At 38.7% G+C, this 11,885-nt stretch overlaps 1 pseudogene; it reads right to left on the bottom strand.

Annotated features, from left to right (window-relative positions):
* Positions 1 to 6,965: 6,965 nt before the first annotated feature.
* Positions 6,966 to 9,568, bottom strand: LOC136132709 (phosphorylase b kinase regulatory subunit beta pseudogene; annotated as a pseudogene).
* Between the last annotated feature and the right edge of the window lie 2,317 nt (positions 9,569 to 11,885).

Below are 11,885 nucleotides of genomic sequence, written 5' to 3'. Positions count from 1 at the left end.
ACATTATGTAAGATCCTGGAGGCAAAAAGGAAACCATTGCTCTGTCTTTCCTGTTGGGGAATCTATTCTCCACTTTATTAAACTCCTTAAAATAAGGGAACAGGGAATCAGTCTTCCTTCAACTGCCCCTTTATACTTCACCACCTAACCCAAATCGATCTCTCATTTTCTTTCTCTACTCCTTCCATTTGCAGATCATTTTAAAATCAGAAACTCTGGGGCTTCCCTGGTGGCACAGTGGTTGAGAGTCCGCCTGCCGATGCAGGGGATGCAGGTTCGTGCCCCGGTCCGGGAAGATCCCACATGCCGCGGAGCGGCTGGGCCCGTGAGCCATGGCCGCTGAGCCTGCGCATCCAGAGCCTGTGCTCCGCAAGAAGAGAGGCCACAGCGGTGAGAGGCCCACGTACCGCAAAAAAAAAATCAGAAACTCTGTATACACCAACATACACAAAACCCAGTTAGTGGAGGTGGGTTGCAAGCAACAGAAAAGGGGAAAGAAAGGAGAAAATCCAAGATTATAGCTCAAAAAGATTTCAAGGCTCACCTGTTACAACCCCATTTCTTTCCAGGTGAAAAATCCAAGTCAAGTGACTTGTCTAAGATTATGCCACGTGACTGTTCCCATATAGTGGTATTACTGGGTATAGGACAAACAAAAAAGTTTTAAGGGTCAGACAAAAGCCTAACTGGCTCTACAGGCACCTATTTATACCAGCCTCCTTCATGTTGTAAAGTACACTAGTGGGTGTACACACTGAATCCAGACAGAGCAAACATTTGGTTATCGCTTATCCCCTTTGACCTCTCACTTCTCATTTGCACAAGTAAATCCAGAGTTAATGTCTTCTGAGATAATCGTGTTTATGGTATTTTGGTCTAGTGTCCTAAAACGTCTCCCTTCATAGCAATTGCTTTCATTCACTCAACACAAGTTACTGGAAGCTCACTGTGCACCAGCCCTAGATAGTACGAAGAAAGAACATTCTTTTGCTCTCTTGCTTATCTGCTCACCACTCTGTCACTGTGCAGTCATGATGCGGAACCATATTTCTTCCCCAAATCCAATAAATTTGTCTATCAGCTTTTTCATACAAAGAGGTTTAAAATGGTTTAAATATCCCTTTAAGTCCATCCTCTCTGGTAAATTAACAATACTGGTTTAGTTACCCCTCTATGTTCCTCTGTGTTTGGGTGTTCTAGCTTCTTTCTTTCTGCGAATTCCTCTGACTGCCCTCTGGGCTGGCCCTGTTTGAATGGCATGACATTGAGTTCCAAATTAATGGAATTCCACATAGCTCATGAAGGCTCACTGGGAACATTTAACAAAATGAAGTGTCTTGATGAGCTCTTCAGATTCCTCAGAGTCCAATGACTGAAGAGGTTCTGGAATGGAGAACTGAATGTGGCTTAGAAACACAAGGTAGATGCTAATATGACTATGAAAATTAGCATAGGCCCACATACCTAGGACTGAAAGAGATTAAGCCGGGCCTAAAACATAGCTGGTCACTTTATGAGAAAGCAAACTGTTGAATAAAAAATGGAAAACGTGAACAAGTTTTAAAAGGTAATATTTCCAGTGGCTAAGATATGGCTCATCTAAACAGTCAATAAGTATTAGCTGTTATTACTATTTCTCTTCTGAACATTTCAACTTACTGCCTATCAGTGTGATTAAAAATAGTATACAATGCCTCTAATAAGTCTGTAAAAATTTGCTTTAATTACCATGTTAGATATAATTTTACTTTTAGAAATAATAATGCATTTTATGTTAAAAAAATTTTTTTTAATCTATTCTTGCCTCCCCTGCTTCTCAGACCTTATATTAAATTTAGTTAGGATAGGGTCAGAAACCAAAGCAAACAGTCTGTTAGCTAGCTGCATTCTACTGACACTAGGAAAGTCCTACTGTTATGAGAAGTCAACTACAAGTCAATCAGCCTAAAGATTGCGTGAAACAATCTATCTTTTTGAAAATCATCAGAATGCTCTGGAATATCTGACAAGTATTTCTCTAAGAAATATAAATCAGTAGATTTAATCACACATTCAATGAACATTAATTTTGCACAAAATATCATGCATATTGCTCTGAGAGAAGTTAGGAAGTACCATGCGGGTGCCTGTCCTCATGGAGCTTGCTGTCATAAAGAGTTCACTTCTTCAGAAGGGTTTGATTACACACTTCTTCCAGACTATTCTGAATAAAGATAAGGAGAGCCAATTTTTTTTTTTTCCTAAACTGTAAGAAACCTTTGGTTCAATCACTGTCGTATACCGTAGCTTAAAGAATATATTTTCCTTCATGCATTTTGATATTTGAGAACAATGAATTCAAAAATTATTGGGCGGGCTTCCCTGGTGGCGCAGTGGTTGAGAGTCCGCCTGCCGATGCAGGGGACATGGGTTCATGCCTTGTTCCGGGAAGATCCCACATGCCGCGGAGCGGCTGGGCCCATGAGCCATGGCTGCTGAGCCTGCGCATCCGGAGCATGTGCTCCGCAATGGGAGAGGCCACAACAGTGAGAGAGAGGCCCGCGTACCGCAAAAAAAAAAAAAAATTATTGGGTAAAGTGGGTCTGTAACTGACCACCTAGGGAAACTATGCAAAATCCCTTCAAAATTCCCATCAGGAGTAGAAGAGAAGTGGATTCAGATACAGCACTCTGAAACCTTCCCAAGCTTTCTCCACTGGAATTCTAATTAGTAAGACCCCTTTAAGCAATTTTAAAGTTGCTTAATTTAAATATAGGAAATGTTTCCTTGGGCTCTATAATAACTTTGGCAGAGCTGATCCTATTTCCTGAGATTAAACAGAAGAAAATTCTTTCCTCAGGAAACTGAACCACACACAATAAGATCATTCATTAGAATGTTCATATAAATTCAAAATACGCCACAGGAAGAGTGTCTTCTTCATAAAAAGTAACACCCTAGAAATGCTAAGGAGGGCCATGACTGGTTTTTAGTCTTGAGTTTTGGCCTTTGTGTGTTACAAGTTCTCCAGGAAGAATTACTGAGGTGATAACTCATTTTGACAATGAAACCAACTGCAGGATAACTAAAAAGAATGAAACCCTTTTTCCTAAATAAAAAATATCTTTCAGTATTATTTGCTTCGTCAAAGTTTTGCTTCTATTCATGAAATAAAGCTGTACCTTCTGTAACCTCATTTACTCCACTTTGTACCACTTAAGACTTAGCAAAAGGAAAACCTCAGAAACTTTGTACCAAAACCTGCTACTCAAAAGTCCGACTGGTAAGGGGACTGGGGAGGCTACGTTTCTAAAACTTTTTTATTGTCCAAGAGCACAAAGAGGAACACTCTTCAGTTTCTTGCCACCCTTCCGTAAATTTACATCACCTCACTAAATTTGAGAGCTAACTAGCATTCTGACAGTGTTGTTGAGACTTGCGTGTCAGACTTAGAAATGTTATTGTGGAGGCTTACTTGGATGGTGAGATTTGAGAAGCCTATTTCCCTGCTAAACACATGTATTATAGAGTGATGGATAACAGAGATTCAAAGGATTGCAGTGAGAGATCAAGGAGTTCACCTGTAACATCTATTCCATTGACAGCCGACTTTATTGAAGTTTCACCATATTAACTGCATCTCTGGACTGGCTTAGCCGGCTAGGTGATTATCAATTTATCGCCAGTCAAAACACAGATTGAAAAAAAAAAAAAAAAAAAAAAACACAGATTGCTTCAGGTACAGTGTCTGTGGCATAATCATGGACCTTGAATCCAATCAAACTGGAATGATCCTACTAGGACGATTCTTGTAAGAGCAAGGACGAAACATCAGTTAGGAACTTCTCTGATGAAATTGTATCTAATTTGTGATTTGATAGAACATTTTTCCTAGTTCCTAGATCAAGAATGCACCACTCCAAAAGGAAATGAAGTCAAAGCCTGAGAGGTAGAATGGGGAGAATATTAGAGGCTATTCACTCCCTCTTCCTGAGCTTTGCTGACTCTAACCACCCCTGAAGTCCACTCGAGAGACAGCAAGTAAAAAACTGACCAGTTCTTGAAATAGACTTGCACCTTGGAACTTCACCTAGCACTGTGGGAACTGACTGAATTACATGTAGGAAATGATCTGAGCTAACCATAGACCAACACTGAGATGCTTACATTACCTCTTTGACTCTGTTTTCAATATAGCAAGAGCTTTTAATTCTACCCTATTTCCTGATCCTATCCTCTAACAAGGTCTAATCTTTCTCTACATATTGAGTTCTACCAGTAGCCACTCCGATTAATATTTGTTAAACGCAGTAACAGAAGGAGATGATTTTGGCCTTAGGTAAAAATTAATACCTACACTAGCAAACTAATGGACACTTACTATGTGTTAGGTACTAGTTTAAGTACTTTTTATATATTAACTCATTTAATCTTCTTAACTATGCTGTGAGGAAAGTACTATTATTTTCCCTGTGCTATCAATGAGAAAACTGATGAACAGAAATATTATAAAACTTACCCAAGATTATCCAGCCTGCAAGTTGAACCCAGGCAGATGACTCTAAACCTTAAAAATTCTGAAACCCAGACTTTTCAGTCATATACTGATTGGACTGAGTTGTTCTGTTCCTATTCTAGCCGCCTACCATTTTATAAAATGTATTTTCCTCTAGAGAAAAATAGCGTCATCCAGAGCCTCTACAATTTTTCATGCAAAATGTCTGGCATTCAATAAAAAAATTACCAGATATACCAAGAAATCAGATCAAAAAAAAGAAAGAAAGAAAGTAAAAATAGGCCATAGATGATCCAGAAACATGGATTAATATGTTTTTTAAAAATAGATGAAAAGATACCCTTACCAGAGAAATAGAATCCATAAGACGAGAATCAAGTGGAAATTCTAAAACTGAAAAATACAGTAATTAAAACTAAGGACTCAACAGATGAGCTTACTAGCAGATTAAACACAAATAAGAACAGGATTAGTACTGTAAGATACTAAATACTAGTATTCTCTGTTGGCAGAGAACATTCAGACCAAAGGACCCAAAAAAAAAAGGAAATATAGAAAAAAGTGAAAGAGACACATGGGAGACGGCAAAGTTCTAAGTGTAACTGGAGCTCCAGAAGTACAGAAATAGATTAGAGGAGAAATGGAGGCAAAAGCATTGTTCGAATAGGTAATGTCTGAGAAATTTCCAAAACAGATGAACAATATCAAATCCCAAGAAGGATACAGACATTACTAGTCTCATCATAGTAAAACTGCCAAATGACAAAGACAAAGAATAAGCCATAAGAACAGCCAGACAAAAAAGCATAGTACCTTCAAAGAAACTACAACAATGATAACTAAGTTCTCAACAGAAACCACAGGAGCCAGAAGAAAACAGAATGATATCGTGAAGTGCTGGAAGAAATTATTGATGACTTAGAAGTCTATACACAATGAAAATGTCCTTCAAACATAAAGGCATCAAAAAAAGTTTGTTGTCAGCAGATCCCTATTAAAAGAAATGCTGAAGGGGTTTAGACAAGAGGAAAATGATCCCAGATGGAAAGACAGAAATGCAGGAAAGAATGAAGAGCAACAGGAGTCAAATATATAAATGACAATAATAACATGTGGTGAAGTTTACATACATATAAAATTAAAATAAATGTATGACAGCAGTAAATCAAACAGCAGAAAGGGATAAATGGATTTAATGTGTCCTTAAATCCTAGCATTGTCTGGGAAGTGGTAAAACTATAATTTACATTAGACTTTATTAGGTTAAGGCTGTTGTTATATCCAGTAAATATAATTCCAAATATATCAGTAATTATATTAAATGTACATGGACTAAATACTTCGATTGAAAGACAAAGTTTGTCCAACTAGATGAAAAAATAAAAATTTAATTATATGTCGCCTAAATAAGGAAATCTTAAATATAAGGATACAGAAAGGTTGACAGTAAAAGAATGGAGATATGTAAATACCACGATTAAACATAAAAAAGGACATTTAAAACTGATGCTTAAAAGTTAATCTACTAGATATGGAGATGAAAACTGGTAAAACTAAACAATAATTTAGGGATGCTTATATTAATGAAAAAGTTATTAAAAGCAAGGGCGAGTAACAACAAATTCAGGATAGAAGTATGAGAGTAGACTAGGTAGCAACATAAATGAGGAGATTAAGGGGCTTCTGTATCTTTAAGTTGTACATTGCTTGTTTTTCTATTATTCTTTTTTTTAATTATTATCGTTGAAACTGAGTAATAGTATGGGCTTTATTATACTATTTTCTATACTTTTGTAGATGTTTGAAATTAAAAATAATTTTTAAACAATAATTCAATTACAAAATAAATGACACAAGGAAAGATATATTGTTAAAACATGGTAACATAGACAAAAAGAAAGCTTTAAAATATATAAAGCAAAATGGATAAAAATGCAAGGAGAAATTGACAAATTCATAATTAGGAGAACATTTTACAATTTATCAGCAATCGAAGGTCAAGTAGGACAGAAATAGTAAAGATACCGATGATCTAATTATACAATTAGCAAGCTAAACACTTAGTCACACTCACACACATTCACATGTATTTGCACCTGACAGGCTACATATTCTTTTCAAACACTTGAACATCCCCCAAATTGGCCACATATTAAGTTACTCTATATGCTCAATTATTGTTTTTTGTTGACTTTTTTACAATTAGAACATATTTACGTGATACCTGTATTCAATACAATCAAAAATATGTTTTAAAAAATGAAAAGAAGCATTTACACTTTACTCAGTTGTGGCAGGCCTTTTAAACATATTATCTTGTTTCATCTCACACGGAACAATGAGGCTGGTATGAAAGCAGAAGGGAGGTTCAGCCACTGGCCTCAGGCCACTGAGATGATGAGTGGCGGTCAGGACTTGCACTCAGTTCCGTTGGATGCTACAGCCTGGTCACATGGCTTACTGCACTGCCTCACACAATGCCAATTCGTATTTTCAGCATGCCATGGAATAACTCCGGGTATTGGAGATGATCCAGCCAATATGAATGACCAGTTCTTGCTGAATGACCACCTCCCTCTCATCATGGGTATTACACTTGTAATAGATGATGTTCTTAATCACTCTTGGAGACAAAGGATTAGAGATAACCTCTTCTTCATGTCCAAAGGCACCCAGAGTTACCTGTTGGCCCTGCACTAAAGCATTAGTAATGGATGGGGCCAGGCTGTCCACTAGTTTACTTAAAAGGCTTGCTGTACCGTGCACCACCAACCGACATTTTTTGCTGCCAGCTCTTCTATAGACTCTCTCAATGTGATCAGAAACAGTACCTTCCTTTGTGATAAAGTTGGGTCCTTCTCTTTTGAGCAGTATACCCAGCAGGATGGCTTGGCTAGCCAGACAACTACAGTCATTCAGTTTTTGAAGAATTTCATGGGTGGGTTTGTTTTTCCATTCAGTAATGGTGACATCTGGCTGCTGTTCTTGTTCAGGAGCACTGGAGGTGCTGCTTTGTTGTCTGACTTTTGAATGTTTGGGAACTTCTAGTTCCTCAAAACTCTTAAATTCTGGAAGCTCTTCTGTGTCACTGACTCATAAGAAGTTGTTCTACCACAGTTCCAGATATTAGTGTCTGTAGATGATCAACGTGAACTTTGACTCCTCCAACCACTCCTTTCTTAAAAGCTGCCAGCATATCTAATATGGGATTGAATCGGCTACCTCTTATACTGTCTTCCTGGATGAGAACAAGGAAAAGTGGATGTCCATGCATTTTCCAGTATTGCTTAATAAACTGTAGTGCATTCTTTATGTCATCTATCAGCAGTAAAACATCTTGAGACATTTAGAAATCACTTAGGTCAAAGACGATAGGGTAACAAACCACAGTCTTTCCTAGAATGCAATCAATCTTTGATGTATGGAGGCAGCCAATGGGCCTATCTGGCCTTCCACAGAGTCCTAATTTTTCATTGACCCCCAGATGAAAATAAGCTTTCACAATCTCCTGCTGGGCCCAGATCTGAATGGGTTCTATCTGTTGAGGAGTTTGAATCTGAATACCATATGTGTTGAGGAAAACTTGAAGGCATTGGCTTTCTGCCATAAGCGCTACATAAACAACCAAATCATTTTCCAGTGGGCCCTGATTGGAAAACCTCATGCTTACATTACATTGATTCTGTAGTGGGACATAACGCTGAACAGGATCAATGTCTTTAGGACTAATTAATTCATCAGCCAGGAGTTTTGTGATGACATAAAGGGCTTGTCCCCAAAGTAATAGTTTTCCATCACGGCCACAGTTGCTAGGAAATCCCTTCTGACTACCAGGGTTTCTTTTTTCATATTCTACAAAATCAGCCAGAACACAGTAGTACTTTGGTATGACAGGATAACCTTCTGTGGTCTGATGAAGTACTGGAGTCAGAAGATCCTGATATTCTTTTACTTGCTTGGGATTGCCTCTAAAAACACCATCAATCATCATGTAAAGGAAAAATATGGGAAATTCACATTCAATGCCATCAAACAGCTTAATTTCAGCTGGTCTGCAGTAGCATCTATTAGGATCTTCCAATGATGTTCTATACCCATCTCTCAAGAAATGCTTAAATCCATATCTCCCTTTTAATTTTCTAACCACTTTATTGAGTGTCTGGCTAAACAGAACCTCATCATCCAAGGCAAATGTAGGATAACCGATGCAGGGTATCAGGGCAACATCTGTGTTATGAGATCTTGATTCTCTGGGTAACAGTGAGCACAAAGTTTGCCAGTTGCAATTGTGAGCATCGAGATCCACAAATATAACCGACCAAGAACAGGCCTGGTTGCCAAAGAGGTTGAATCCATTAATTGCTTCTACAGCTGCTTTTGCTAAGCCAACAGAGCTCGAATGCAGCTCTGTGCTGCCATTATTATACTCGCTTCCTCTTTCCCAGACACCAAAGTCAGGCACACAGTAAACTCTTTCCACACAAAATACAAGGTTCTGAATAAAAGAGACCTCATCAGTGTTATAGATAATCTGGAGTCCTGAGGAAATCATTTCCACAAGGTAAAGGAGATAGAGTGATGCTGCATTTATCTGAAGATGACCATAATCCTGATAGGAGAGAATCTCATCCCTGTATATACATTGAAAACAGAGTGAAGACGTGTTGGGCATGGATCCTGCTTAAACTGCTGGACCTTATCGGCCTGACGCATATAGCAGTAGACAATTCCTCTCATACATTTTATAGCAAGTGCTCCAACTCACGGGTCCTTCCCTTGTCATCATCAATGCGACTGATACAAGAGCCAAAGCCCAGGGCACAGCAGGGCAGTAGAGACTGTCATGGATCTTGGCCTCCTGATCATCACCACGTTCTTGTGGGAAAGAGACCTGCGGTTGGGCTTCGATACAGCAGCAGTGTTGACTTGACAATTCTGTACTAGTGACCCAATTTATCCCACAGTTTCATTATCAGGTCTTGGAAGATTAATGCTTTTAAGAGGTTCATAAACTGAGCCAGACCTTAAGAAAGCTGGTAGAGAAGAGACAACTGCATCAGGTGAGCTGGCCATTTCAAATTGTTGACTCTAATCATAAGCATCACAGGCTAAACTATAGCAATTGGTCTGGGCTCTTCGCTCCAAGCCCTTCCAGCTCACTTCGACCATGCACCCTGCCATTGCACTCAGGCTGACGCCTTGGACTCCCCGGGGCCGCCTGTCAGCTCCTCCCAGCCGGTTGCTATTATTCTTTAAACTGTACACATATGTGATACATTATCTCTCTTTGGAGTGTATGCTTTATGTTATAATAAAATCACTTTTTAAATGGTAAAAAAAAACAAGCCTCTTAGATAGCCTCATCCACCAGAGGGCAGACAACAGAAGCAAGAACTACAATCCTGCAGCCTGTGGAACAAAAACCATATTCACAGAAAGATAGACAAGATGAAAAGGCAGAGGGCTATGTACCAGATGAAGGAACAAGATAAAACCCAAGAAAAACAACTAAATGAAGTGGATATAGGCAAACTTCCAGAAAAAGAATTCAGAATAATGATAGTGAAGATGATCCAGGACCTCGGAAAAAGAATGGAGGCAAAGATCGAGAAGATGCAAGAAACATTTAACAAAGACCTAGAAGAATTAAAGAACAAACAAACAGAGGTGAACGATAAAATAACTGAAATGAAAACTACACTAGAAGGAATCAATAGCAGAATAACTGAGGCAGAAGAACGGATAAGTGACCTGGAAGACAGAAAGGTGGAATTCACTGCTGTGGAACAGAATAAAGAAAAAAGAATGAAAAGAAATGAAGACAGCTTAGGAGACCTCTGGGACAACATTAAATGCAACAACATTCGCATTATAGGGGTCCAGAAGGAGAAGAGAGAGAGAAAGGACCAGAGAAAATATTTGAAGAGATTAGAGTCGAAAACTTCCCTAACATGGGAAAGAAAATAGCCACCCAAGTCCAGGAAGTGCAGAGAGTCCCATACAGGATAAACCCAAGGAGAACCACGCCGAGACACATAGTAATCAAATTGACAAAAATTAAAGACAAAGAAAAATTACTGAAAGCAGCAAGGGAAAACAACAAATAACATACAAGGGAACTCCCATAAGGTTAACAGCTGATTTCTCAGCAGAAACTCTACAAGCCAGAAGGGAGTGGCATGACATACTTAAAGTGATGAAAGGGAAGAACCTACAACCAAGATTACTCTACCCATCAAGGATCTCATTCAGATTCGATGGAGAAATCAAAAGCTTTACAGACAAGCAAAAGCTAAGAGAATTCAGCACCACCAAACCAACTCTACAACAAGTGCTAAAGGAACTTCTCTAAGTGGGAAACACAAGAGCAGAAAAGGACTTACAAAAACAAACCCAAAACAATTAAGAAAATGGTCATAGGAACATAAATATCGATAATTACCTTAAACGTGAATGGATTAAATGTTCCAACCAAAAGACACAGGCTTGCTGAATGGATACAAAAACAAGACCCATATATATGCTGTCTACAAAAGACCAACTTCAGACCTAGGGACACATACAGACTGAAAGTGAGGGGTTGGAAAAAGATATTCCATGCAAATGGAACTGAAAAGAAAGCTGGAGTAGCAATACTCATATCAGATAAAACAGACTTTAAAATAAAGAATATTGGGCTTCCCTGGTGGCGAGTAGTTGGGAGTCCACCTGCCGATTCAGAGGACATGGGTCCATGCCCCGGTCCGGGAAGATCCCACATGCTGCGGAGCAGCTGGGCCCATGAGCCATGGCCGCTGAGTCTGTGAGTCCGGAGCCTGTGCTCCACAATGGGAGAGGCCACAACAGTGAAAGGCCCACGTACCACAATAAATAAATAAATAGATAGATAAATAAATAATATTACAAGAGACAAGGAAGGACACTACATAATGATCAAGGGGTCAATCCAAGAAGATATAACAATTATAAATATATATGCACCCAACATAGGAGCACCTCAATACATAAGGCAACTGCTAACAGCTATAAAAGAGGAAAGCAACAGTAACACAATAATAGTGGGGGACTTTAACACCTCGCTTACAGCAATGGACAGATCATCCAAAATGAAAATAAATAAGGAAACAGAAGCTTTAAATGACACAATAGACCAGAGATTTAATAGATATTATAGGACATTCCATCCAAAAACAGCAGATTACACTTTCTTCTCAAGTGCATACGGAACATTCTCCAGGATAGATCACATCTTGGGTCACAAATCAAGCCTCAGTAAATTTAAGAAAATTGAAATCATATCAAGCATCTTTTCTGACCACGATGCTATGAGATTAGAAATGAATTACAAGGAAAAAAATGTAAAAAACACAAACACATGGAGGCTAAACAA

This window comes from Phocoena phocoena, chromosome 1 (assembly GCF_963924675.1).
Source record: "Phocoena phocoena chromosome 1, mPhoPho1.1, whole genome shotgun sequence".
NCBI classification, from domain to species: domain Eukaryota; kingdom Metazoa; phylum Chordata; class Mammalia; order Artiodactyla; family Phocoenidae; genus Phocoena; species Phocoena phocoena.
The sequence above is the reverse complement of the archived record's forward strand: the minus strand, read 5'-3'. Positions and strand labels throughout refer to the sequence as shown.